At 45.9% G+C, this 13,316-nt stretch overlaps 1 long non-coding RNA gene across 1 annotated transcript in view; it reads left to right on the plus strand.

Annotated features, from left to right (window-relative positions):
• The window catches only part of LOC136655852 (uncharacterized), a 55,064-nt gene that overhangs the window by 24,308 nt on the left and 17,440 nt on the right, over window positions 1-13,316 (plus strand). The window lies entirely within an intron of this gene.

Genomic DNA, 13,316 nt, shown 5'->3' on the forward strand with positions numbered 1-13,316 from the left:
TTCTCAAACTGTGGATTGGGACCCACTAGGTGGGTCGCGAGGCAATTTCAGGTGGGTCCCATTCATTTCAATATTTTACTTTTAATATACAGTGATGCCTCGAAAGACGAAATTAATTCGTTCCGCGAGTCGTTTCGTATTGCGAAAATTTCGTCTTGCGAAGCACGATTTAAAACAAACCAAAACAAACAAACAAAAAATTCGTCTTGCGAAGTACGGCCATAGAAAAATTCGTCTTGCGAGTCACCAAAAAAATTGCAAAACGCTTTCATCTTGCGAGTTTTTCGTTGCACGAGGCATTCGTCTTGCGAGGCATCACTGTATTAGACTTGATGCTACCATGGTATGTGACTACATTTGAGGAAATGTTACAGACCTGTACTTTTAACAAGCTACTATGTATTCTTTTAACAATGATAGTAAATGGAACTTATTTCTGGGTAAGTGTGGGTAGGATTGCAGCCTAGGATAGTTAAAAATGTTCCTGCTTGATGATGTCACTTCTGGTCATGACATCACTTCTGGGGGGTCCTGACAGATGTTTATTCTAAAAAGTGGGTCCCAGTGCTAAATGTGCAAAAACCACTGGATTAAACAATAGGAAGCAGAGGGTATGAATAAATTGGCAAACTGACAATGAACGGAAATAAAAAGTACCACTCCCCCAGGATCTGTCTTGGGATTGGTGTTTTTTTAACTTGTTCATAAATGATCTGGCATTAGGGGTAAACAGCAATGTGGCCATATTTGCAGATAATGTCAGACTTTTCAGGATAATAAAAACCAAAGCAGATTGTAAAGGACCTCTCCAAAGTGAGTGAACGGACAACCAAATGGCAAATGCAACTTGATGTCAATAAGTGTAAAGTGATGCACCCTGGTAAAAATCTCACTTTCACATATATACTGCTGGAATCTGAGTTTTTGGTGAGAAAAAAACCTTGGGGTTGTAGTGGAGAGCTGAATGGCTATATTGACTCAGTGTGAAGCAGTGGTGAAGAAGGCAAATTCCATGCAAGGAGCTAGGCGGCAAATATTATATTGACCCTATTCATCAATGGTGTGGCCACATTTGGAATACTGTGTACTGTCCTGGTCACAGCACCCTGAGAAAGATATTGGAGAACTTGAAAAGGAACAGAAGAGGGCAACCAAAACAACCAGAGTACTGGAGTACCTTCCTGACAAGATAAAACTCCAATACTAAGTGCTTTTTAGCTTGGAAAACAAATAAGAGGGTCCTTATTGAGAAATAAAATTATGTATAGTGTGGAGAGGGTGAAGTTTTTCTTGCTCTTTCATAATACTAGAACCAGGGGTCATCCAGGGGAACGAAATGGCAGAGATGTTGGCAGGACAAAAGAATGGGATCCTTCACACAGTGCATAATTAATCTCTGGAATTTGTCGCCACAAAGATACAGTGATGGCCAATAGCTTGAATGGCTTTAGAAGTGGATTGGACACGTTTATGAAGGACAGATTCATCAACAGCTACAAGTCATGATGACTGCGCCCCACCTTCAAGTTTGGCAGCTGTTTACCTCTGAATACCAGTTTCATAGGAGCAGTGGTGGGAGAGGAGTTTCTTGTTTGAGAAACCCAGAGTCAGCTGGTGAACCACTGCTGGAAACAGAATGTGGGACTGGATGGGCATTTGGTCTGATTCATCAGGGCTTTTATTATGTTCTTAAGGCCGTGATCTACAGCTGTCCAGACTGAAAACACGATTTGTGACTGCACTAGCATTTTTCCCAACAAAAAATACTGTGGAATTCACCAAGGAGTTACCCAGAGATTTATATAGCAATATTTACATTTTGTAGGCATATCTAGCAATTTTGTACAAATAGAAGTGGATTTTTTCACATCTGTTTCAGATGCAGAACTTGTACATGTGTCAATTACATGTTGACTGCACCCATAACGTTTTGTCAAAAACGATTATAGGAGAAAGAGGAAAGATAGGAAAAGAACGGGATTCCATGTAGAGATGGACACGGCTTCAACATGTTCACAAAGCAGTTGTGACATTCACACCAGAGCACAATGATGAAAAGAAAAGAAATATAAGAAGCCACAACTGACAGCCAAACTAATTCATGCTTTAAGCCCATCAGCACCTTCACAGCTGCATTTTTATTTTTCATATTAATATGGAAATTCAAAAACATACATACTGCATTTTGCTACACCCCCCCCCCCAACAAGGATATCTTCTTTAATTGAAAACAGCTGCTGAGGTGGAGAGTAACATGATATAGGAGCTCTATAAAAAGATACGTGATGATAGGTCTATCCCACCCACATACATTATTTTTATATTAGGGATGTCAGTTGGGGCTGGTGTGCGGCCAAAGAGACATGTCACTGATTCTTCCCAAGAATTCCTAGGTTATATTAGTAATTCGTTCCAAGAATCTGAAGGACAATCCTCTGAGCAGTTTACTCAATCATGCAAAAAATGTTTTGGAACCCTTTGCTTTGTCTTTATCTCGATTCTGGTCGTAATCTTTGTGATGGAACTGAAGGAAATATGCTATGACCTGTGCCCCATAATAACTTTGTTTTAACGAATGCGCCCTACCTAATAAGTTCCCTTGCTAACTGGGAAAATAGCACTTTGTATAGTGGTGGATATCTCTCATTTAGGAAGGGGAGTTCTGCCCCTATTTGTCCCAGTGCCATGTCTCTTCTAATGGCTGTTGCTGGTGACTCTTCTCCATCTGTCTAGATCAGGGATGGGCAAACCCCAGGAAGCCACGGGCCATTTGCAGTCCTCGAGGGGCCCTTATCTGGCCGGCAGGGAGTCCACAGTCTCCAATGAGCCTCTGGCCCATCAGAGACTGTTGGAGCCCATGCTGTCCTGCGACTGCCAGTCATGATCTCCAGAAGCAAACTGGGGGTCAAATTACAGCAAGGCCTTTCATAGTTTCCATGTGTTTTCTGCGTTTCCCTGGGCATGATTTTAACCCCCTTCCATTGCCTCTGAACAACTTATGTCTCCATGTGTTTCTGGCTTGGTCTGTATGTTTTCTCTGTGCAAGAGTTATGTGGCAAACAGTCCATAGTTCTCATGTGATTCTACATGGCTGTATTATAGTTCTCATGTGTATTATAAATAAGCTCAGTAAAATTCATTCATTCTTATAAATTCTAATGCATTCATTTATGTAAATTTATTCAAAATTGAAATGTAAATTAATTCTTTTTTTCCTGGCCCCCAACGCAGAAAGATGATGTAGCCCTCCTGCCAAAATGTTTGCCCACCCCTGGTTTAGACTGTAAGCCATTTTGGGATGGGGGATACTGATTTATTTATTTACCTTGTGCAAACCACTTTAAGAACTTTTTTTTAAGTTGAAAAGTGGTATATATAAATGTTAAAATCTTTGCTGACTAGACAAAGAGATACTTTTCAAAATTGTGTCTTCTTAAATTTAGCAGGGGGGAGCAATTACTCCTCTTTATCCCAGCGTGATGTCTTTTCCAGTGGTTGTTGCTGGTGTCTCATTTGGGGACAGCAAAGAATTTACTGATTTATTTTGCTATGTAAACCACTTTGGGAACTACTTTTTGTTGAAAAGCAGCAGTGATATGTTCAAGTCCCCAAACCCAAGTAACGCATCAAGTATGAAGTCTCCAAGCCTCAGATCAAGTCTCAAGTTGCTCAAATTCTCGAGCTAAGCCTCTGAGCCAAATTTAACATTAAAAAAAGGAAGGTGGTGGTGGAGTGTGTGTGGTGGGGGGAAATGTAAACATCCCCCCCAATGGCAAGCATTTCTGGGTCCCTGCTCCCCACTGTCCAGCTGATCTGTGGTGATCAAAGTGCTGCAGGCAGCCTGGAGCCACTGGATGTAGCATGAAATTCCCGCACAGGCACTTCCCTCCTTGCCTGGGTGATTATGTTCACGTCTGGATCGCCCAGGAGGTTTTTACTGCACAATGCGGAAGTGTGGCAAAAAAATGTACATTGGAACGCACACACAAAGCAATGCAGACACGAAAATGGCTTCAAGTCCTAAGTCGAGTTGTGAGTCACTGCCTCTTGGTCCCAAGTTGAGTATGAGTCAGTAACCAATGGGACCAAAGTCTGATTTGGGAGTGAGTTGTGGAAGGAGAGTCTACATCACTGAAAAGCAGTATATAATCATTCTTATTTATATAATCAACTTTACAGAACATCTGTTCTTCTAGATCAGCGGTTTTCAACCGCTGTGCCATGGCACACTGGTGTGCCGAGAGGCTGCCTCAGGTGTGCCGCGGGGCCAAGGAGTCAGGCGGCAGCAGCAGCAGAGAGCAAGCAGAGAGAAGCAGCTGCTTGGAGCCTCACGGGGCAGTAGTGCAGGGGCTTGGACGCTCCTGCTGTTGCTGGTGCTTGCCCCGCGTGCTGATTGGGCATGCAGCCAGAGGAGCCTGGAAGAGCTCCCGCCGGTGGGAACGTGGAGGGAGTAAGAGTGAGCCTGAAGGTGGAAGCAGGGATGGGGCCAGAAGCAGCTGGCAGGAAAGGTTCCCGGAGAGACCCTTTTCCTTGGCCGCAATGCCCCAAAGTGACCCTGCAAAGCTTTGGCAGGAAGGGCACTGGGCCACATCCTGATCCACACTTACCTAGGAGTAAGCCCCATCGACTATAATGGGGTCTACTTCTGAGTAGACGTACAGAGGCTTGGTTGCACTCTTTCTTGAATACATGAGTAGGCAAGTGATGCTTTTCTTCCCCCCCACCCACCTCCTCCCTTCCTGCACACACATCCTCCCATCATAATTGCAGTTAACCCCTCTTACTGCCCCTCCCCACCCCTCCCTCTTCCCCACCTTCCAAAGTCCAGAGTCAGTTGCCTCCCATTCTCTCTCTCCCCCCACCCCAGTGAATCCTACACTTGCTTCAGCTACATCTCCTCACTGTCCCTCATCGCACATTTCTCCAGCATGCTCAGTCTCATCTCTCTTTGCCAACACTTCCTGGCATATCCGAGCACATCAATTGATAACAGTTTGAACAGACCTGCTTCAAAACATTGTTCTTCCTTTCCAGAAACCACATACACCTCCCTCTCCAAGCTTCTTGGGAATTTCTTTCATTGTCATGTAATGATCTAAGGCTGCAATCCTAACCACACTTTCCTGAGAGTAAACCCCACTGAACAAAATAGGACTTACTTCTGAGTAGACCTGGTTAGGATCGTGCCCTCAGTGTATTAGGCTACAATCTCAACCGCACTTTCCTGAGAGTAAGCCCCATTGAACATAATAGGACTTACTTCTGAGTAGACCTGGTTAGGCTTGTGCCCTTAGTTATATTAATTAATTAATTGTAACATAATAATGTAATTAAAAACTAGTAGTGTGCCTTGACAACTTTAGTGCCTTGTCAGTGTGCCATGAGCTGAAAAAGGTTGAAAATAACTGTTTTAGATCCTCTGTTTTCAGCTTGAGATTGTTCACTGATAATCTATGCATTGCTATCAGTGATACCCAGGAACACAAATCTTCAGTGATACAGTGGGCTATATCTTGCATCCCTGAATACCATTCCATGCTATACTTTTTATGTATAATAGTCCAATCCTATTGAGGGTTGGGCTGTCATGTAGAACCCATCACAACAGTGGAAGTCTGCTGACTTAAAACAGCTGCCAGTAGAGTGCCCTATTGGTGGCCATTTTGCACAAGACGCAGCAGCACTGCAACTCCATTACCAGATCCTGCTGCACCTGCCTGACCAGGTAAGGCAGTGGTGAGAGTGGGGAGGGGACAAAAATGGGCTAGGAGTGGAGAGGAATGGGGCAGGGAGGTTGTGGGAGGTGGTGGATTTGAAATAAACCAATCCAAGTCTCCCTAGCTGCCCCCCCCCCGGCTACAGCATGTGCCATTTTGGTGCTTGTGCAGTGACGGCGGCAGGGAGAGGAAAGGATTGGGCTCCAAGGCTGAGTAGAAGGAAAAAATGTATTAGTTCAGAATTCTTGTGCAACAGCTTGTGGAAGATTCTTGCAGTATCCCACACTGTATGGAGAGTTAACCGGGTAGATGGGACTCGTCAGCCTAGGAAGGCAGCTCATCTAAGAGAAGGAAACTCTGACCTCAAACCTCCACTGCCTTGTGGCTACATCCAGTTGTGGAAAAGGCTTCAGGAGTCAACCTCGAGGCAAAATCAGGAGCCGGAGTCCCTTAGGCAGTTCATGGCTGAACACAGTCACGTTCTGGCAACTCCTGCGACGCCGCTGGAACCAACTGTATTGGCTTCTGCCTTTCCATTGGACCATTCCAGCGACGTGGAGAGGGGGGATTTGCTGCATGGGTAACAGCCTATCCTCCATACCTTCTTTACCCAGGCTTCGCGCACTGGAGAGGACACTCCAACTTCACCATACGGCGTCGGCACAACACGGGAAGCAGCAGTTTACCGGTTATAAGTCTTTGCTCGATTGGCGTAGAGCATGACGCCAGGGGCTGCTTCCGACGGTGGGAGAGATCATTGCATCTCATTGGGCAGCTACCGCCCGCCTTAAGCTGGGCAGTCCCCAGCCAGTAAGGTGTTGCCTCGCCACGGTCCGTTAACCTCATGGGGTGCGTGGGGTTTAGGGTGAAAACCGACAAGTGGATCGACAACTCTGCACCATGCAACAGAAAACAGAAAACTACTGCCCTAAAGCTGGGCACCTGGAACATTAGGACAATGACACCTGGCTTCTCTGATGACCTGCAAGAAATAGACAACGCACGCAAAACAGCTGTCATCGACATGGAGCTGAGCAGACTGCAGATGGACATCGTCGCCCTTCAAGAGACTAGGCTGCCAGATTCCAGATCTGTCAAGGAGAGAAATTTCTCATTTTTCTGGCAGGGAAAACCACCAAACGAAACCAGGGAACATGGCGTTGGCTTTGCGGTCAGAAATACCCTGCTGAAATCCATCATCCCACCTACTGTGGGAAGTGAAAGAATTTTGTCCCTGCAGCTCCAGTCATCAGCAGGACCTGTCACTCTCATCAGTGCTTATGCACCGACTCTGTCGTCTCCAGCAGAAGCCAAAGACAAATTCTATGATGACCTGGCCACCACTGTCAAGAAAATCCCTGTAAAAGAGCCACTGTTCATCCTCGGCGATTTCAATGCTAGAGTTGGTGCTGATAACAGTTCATGGCCCACTTGCTTAGGTCAGTTTGGCACTGGGAGGATGAACGAAAATGGCCAACGCCTGCTAGAGTTTTGCTGTCATCACGGTCTCTGTGTCAGCAACACGTTCTTCAACACAAAGCCCCAACATAGAGTCTCTTGGAGACATCCAAGATCAAAGCACTGGCACCAGCTCGACCTGATCCTCACCAGACGCTCCAGCCTTCCCAGCATCAAGATCACACGCAGTTATCATGGTGCTGCCTGCGACACTGACCACTCCCTGGTGTGCAGCAGAGTGAAACTGCAAGCAAAGCGACTGTATCACACGAAAAAGGAAGGAAGACCTCGCATTGATACCAGCAAGACCCGGGATCAGAGAAAAGTGGAGGAATTTGCACAAGCGCTTGAGGAATCTCTTCCAGGCCCGGCTGACGCAAACGCATCCAACAGATGGGAACATTTCAAGAATACCGTTTACAACACCGCCTTGTCCATATTTGGCAAGAAGACCAACAAGGCGGCAGACTGGTTTGAAGCCAACTCTGAGGAGTTGACACCAGTCATTGAGGAAAAGAGGAGAGCTCAAGCAGCATACAAGGCCTGTCCCAGTGAGCGCAACCTGCAGGTCCTCCGAACTGCTCGCAGCAAAGTCCAACAGACTGCCAGGAGATGTGCTAACGACTACTGGCTCCAGCTCTGTTCCGAGATACAGATAGCAGCTGACACGGGCAACATCAAGGGGATGTATGATGGTATCAAGCAGGCCCTAGGTCCAACACAGAGGAAAATTGCCCCTCTGAAGTCTGCCACAGGCAAGGTCATCCAGGATCGGGCGCAGCAGATGGAACGCTGGGTGCAGCACTACTCTGAGCTATATTCCAGAGAAAATGTAGTCACCGAAGAAGCACTGAACAACATTGAGTGCCTGCCTGTGCTGGAAGAGCTTGACAGTGAACCAACTCTAGAAGAACTTCACGTGGCCCTGGACTCCCTTGCCTTTGGCAAGGCACCTGGAAAAGACAGCATCCCTGCTGAAGTCCTAAAGTGCTGCAAAGAGATCATCGTCACTGAGCTGCATGAAATCCTCTGTCTCTGCTGGAGAGAAGGTGGAGTACCTCAAGACATGAGGGATGCAAACATCATCATGCTGTACAAGAACAAAGGTGACAGGGGTGACTGCAACAACTACCGCGGCATCTCTCTCCTTAGCATTGTAGGAAAGCTGTTTGCCCAAGTTGTACTAAAGAGGCTCCAGGTACTTGCAGAGAGCGTCTATCCAGAATCACAGTGTGGATTCCGAGCCAACAGGTCCACCACTGATATGGTATTCTCCCTTAGACAACTGCAGGAGAAATGCAGGGAACAACGACAGCCACTCTTTATAGCCTTCATAGATCTCACAAAGGCTTTCGACCTGGTCAGCAGAGACAGCCTCTTCAAGATTCTCCCCAAGATTGGATGTCCACCCAGGCTCCTCAGCATCATCAGATTTTTCCACAAGGACATGAAGGGCACTGTTGTCTTCGATGGCTCCACATCAGACCCTTTTGACATCCGAAGCGGAGTGAAGCAGGGCTGTATTCTTGCACCAACCTTGTTTGGGATTTTCTTCGCTGTCCTGCTGAAGCAGGCCTTTGGAACTGCAACAGAAGGCATCTATCTCCGGACCAGATCAGACGGAAAGCTCTTCAACCTCTCCAGACTGAGAGCAAAATCCAAAGTCCAGCTGAAATGTCTGCGTGACTTCCTCTTTGCCGACGATGCAGCTGTCACTACCCACTCTGCCAAAGATCTCCAGCAGCTCATGGATCGTTTTAGCAAGGCCTGCCAAGATTTTGGACTGACAATCAGCCTGAAGAAAACACAGGTCATGGTTCAGGATGTGGACTCACCTCCCTGCATTACAATCTCTGAGCATGAACTGGAGGTTGTCCATGACTTTGTGTACCTTGGCTCAACGATCTCCGACACTCTTTCTCTCGATACCGAGCTAAACAAGCGCATCGGTAAAGCAGCTACCACATTTTCCAGACTCACAAAGAGAGTCTGGTCCAACAAGAAGCTGACGGAACATACCAAGATCCAGGTCTACAGAGCTTGCGTCCTGAGTACACTTCTGTACTGCAGCGAGTCATGGACTCTTTGCTCACAACAGGAGAGGAAACTGAGCGCTTTCCACATGCGCTGCCTCCGACGCATCCTCGGCATCACCTGGCAGGACAAAGTTCCAAACAACACAGTCCTGGAACATGCTGGAATCCCTAGCATGTATTCACTGCTGAAACAGAGACGCCTGCGTTGGCTTGGTCATGTCGTGAGAATGGATGATGGCCGGATCCCAAAGGATCTCCTCTATGGAGAACTCGTGCAAGGAAAGCGACCTACAGGTAGATCACAGCTGCGATACAAGGACATCTGCAAGAGGGATCTGAAGGCCTTAGGGATGGACCTCAACAAGTGGGAAACTGTGGCCTCTGAGCGGCCCGCTTGGAGGCAGGCTGTGCAGCATGGCCTTTCCCAGTTTGAAGAGACACTTTGCCAACAGTCTGAGGCTAAGAGGCAAAGAAGGAAGGCCCATAGCCAGGGAGACAGACCAGGGACAGACTGCACTTGCTCCCGGTGTGGAAGGGATTGTCACTCCCAGATTGGCCTTTTCAGCCACACTAGACGCTGTGCCAGAACCACCTTTCAGAGCGCGATACCATAGTCTTTCGAGACTGAAGGTTGCCAATACTAATAATGGAGAGTTATGTTAAACTATAAGAAACACAGGGAATAAGAAAGGCACAAGTTATAGCACATACATTTTAGTAGGTCATAAAACAGCTTTGAAAGCAGGTTGTGCAATTTTTTGCACAAGAGCTTTCACAAATGGAACTGGGGTCACCTTTCTCATGCAACACTCCTCTGCTATTTTGAAAATAGCCCTTCTATGATCAGAAGAGGTTTTCTGCTAACAGAAGAATATATCTGTATCCAAGTTGCACTGGATCCAGTGGAAGTTTTGACACTGCCACACTAGGCATGTCTACTCAGAAGTAAGTTCCACTGTGTTCAGTGGGGCTTACTCCCAGGAAAGTGTGTATAGGATTGCAGCTAGAGTTTAATGGAAAGTTAATGCATGGCACAATCCTATATGTACCCTGCACTGCTGCAGCTTCTACAGGGAGGCAAGTGAGCACTTGTCCACATACAGATGCTTCCCCTCCAGAAGGTTTGCAATACTGACAACCATCCTTGTATTTGATCTTCAGAGGCCTCATGATGCCATTGACTCACCCTACTGGATGTTTCACAACTACCTGAGCATCCCTATCTCATCAGGAGGGCTTGGGTGCACAGCTTGGGTGCCAATCTCAGCAAGTGGACTGGCTAAGAGCTGGCTAAGAGCCCTTGGTGAATTCAATTCAAGAAGACACAGAATATACAAAATGACTTGTCTGCCTGGCCGCACAGTAATTCTACAATGTCAGTGATTTCAAAGTGTCTCAGCGAAACCACTGAACCTTACAGTAGGGTTATCTGTAAGGAAAATAGATGGGGGAGGGGGGAAGGGAGCTCAGTCGTCACAGCTTGATTTTAGGACAAATAATACTCCTCTAAAAAGTTCTATATCAATCAGTGATCTAATCACACAGCACTCCCTTTTTATGTATCAGCTAAATGATTATTAAGAACAGTTGGAGAAGAGCTGGTAGTCATTAAACACAGATGATAATTACATAGGCCACTGTACATACACCATGCATCTGTTATATCAAATAATACTTGCATACATACTATATCTGGTATATTAGTGTATACAGTATATACACTATATTAGCGTATACACAATGTTTATACTATGTACACTAATACACAATATATAACATTCTTAATGTCAAGTCAAAAACCCAAATTAAGCATTAATCTCTTAATTTACTCCAAAGAATGGCATTCCTGAAAAATGTATGTTTTTTTCCAATGCATCTTGACCAACATTTTGACAACAGACTTTGGCTTGTCTACTTTCAAGGTCTGACAAATTTTGGAATGATCTGAGTTTGGATATTTGGAAATTCTAATGTCCACAGTTGCACAGTCTGAAAACCTTTGTGACATTGCTGTCTCGGGACCATGCCAGACATTCAGTGGGAAGTTGGCATCGGTATTTTTCCCAGGGTTATATAAGTATGTCGGTTTATCTTACTGTTATCTTGGGAACAAAGTTGGTACATAATCTTGATCATAATTCAAAAATTCAGCCAGTTATATGGCATTTTAAGCCACTTTTATTCCTTATAGTTTGTCTCATTGCTCAGAGATGTAATGGTAAAGGGTGCATCTAAATCTCTCCTTCCTTAGAGAAGAGGACAATCACTTTCTATGTTTCAGATCCCATGTGGCTGTTCCTCAGGAGCACTTTCATCTCTTGCCAGATGACAGGTTTTACACTCATAATGGCTATTATAAATTAACAGCTGTACAAGACATGTTATCAAAGCTGGTATCCCTTTAAAGAAAGAGGGGTATGCCACTTTGTCCTTTGCTGACAACGTTTACGTTCTTGTGGTGGTTCAACATTATCACAATGAATCCTTTTAAAAAAAATTGGGTGGTGTTGTTGTCCACCCATTTCTCTCACTCTCACACCATTTATTTATTTTATTTAAAAATATTTCTATCCTGCCTTTCTTTCTGAAACTGGGATGTCCAAACTGGCTCAAAATAAATACATGATAACATGATAAATACACTGAGAGCGCAATCCAGAGGATGCAGTCAGTCGCGCAAGTCCCTTGCACTGGCCCAGGAGTGTCACAAACATGCTATAAAGCATGTTTGTGACTACTCTGGAGGAAGCTGGGCTGGATGGCACGGGGACTTGGAGAAGGGGGTGGAAGGGTGGAATGGGGATGCTTCTGGGCAGGTAAGGATGTACAAGTGGGTGAACTGGTCCTGGGAGGGGGTAGGACTGGGCCTCGGCAACTTAGGCTGGATCCTAACCCCCTCCCAACCAGTCTGGCATTATACCAAGTGACTTGGATTTGCATCAGCGATTTCACTGGCACAGTTCAGAGTAGCCCCATAAGGTTGGCTGGCGCATGACAGAGTAAGAGGATGAATATTCCCTTACTCCAAGTTGTGCCACTGCCACCTCCTAAACTGCACTCAATAAGGTGCAGATCAATTGGCTTACCTGTTCCAGCACCGGTTAGGATTGGAATCTGATAAATATAAATATAAACACAATACAAAACAAGCAACAATAAAATGCATTCACAGGGATAAGAAATAGTAATGGCAACATTAGAACACAAAACCATAAACTATTCAGCAGCAACCAATAAATCCCCCCTCCCCCAATAAAGAAACTAAAGTTAACAGAAAGCTGAAAAGTTAGATGGAAAAGTCTTAAGCCTGTGCTGGAGGATTAATGGGGAGTTTATAATTCTTAATAGCCCAGTCCTACTAACACCCCATGCAGTGATGCAGGGGTGCCAATCAGCATCCGCTGTATCCCACGGGGGAGTTTCAGGGCCCAATCCTATCCAATTTTCCAGCACTGGTGCAGCCACAATGCAGCCCTGAGGTAAAGAAACAGATGTTCCCATACCTTGAGGAGGTCTCTATGCCTGTCCCCACCACCACCGGATGCAGTGCACATTCCATTGGCACAGATGCACTGGCACTCAAAAACCGGATAGGATTGGGCCTTCAGTCACCAGAAATAAGGCCCTTATTTCCTTGGGGTAAAGGAACATTTGTTTCCTTGCCCCAGGGTAAATTCATGGCAGTGTTCTGGGTTTACTCGACCTGGCAAATCCTGCCTGGTCCTGTGAAGGCTGATCAAGCCTGAAAAGGGCTGAAGATTTGGCAGATGCTGCCAATGCTGAACCCCCCTTTCCAGGCCCAATCTGCCTTCCTCCCTGCTCCCTTTGCCTTCCTTTTCCACCCACTTCTGACTCTGATCCACCCTCTTCCCACCTCCTGCAGTTGCGGGCATCCCAGGTCCATTGCTACACAGAACTGGTCACTCATAGCTTCCAGTGGTGACACCCAACTTCAAATCCTTGGCTGATCTCTCCAGTGGCTTCACATAGATGTTGAACAACACAGGGGACAAAATAGTACCTGTGGCAGTCCACAAGCCAATCATCAGGGTGCTGAACAGGAGTCTTCTATCAACACTTTGTGCAATATGTCAGCCAGGAAGGA

The sequence above is a fragment of the Tiliqua scincoides genome, chromosome 6 (assembly GCF_035046505.1).
Source record: "Tiliqua scincoides isolate rTilSci1 chromosome 6, rTilSci1.hap2, whole genome shotgun sequence".
In the NCBI taxonomy this organism is placed as follows: domain Eukaryota; kingdom Metazoa; phylum Chordata; class Lepidosauria; order Squamata; family Scincidae; genus Tiliqua; species Tiliqua scincoides.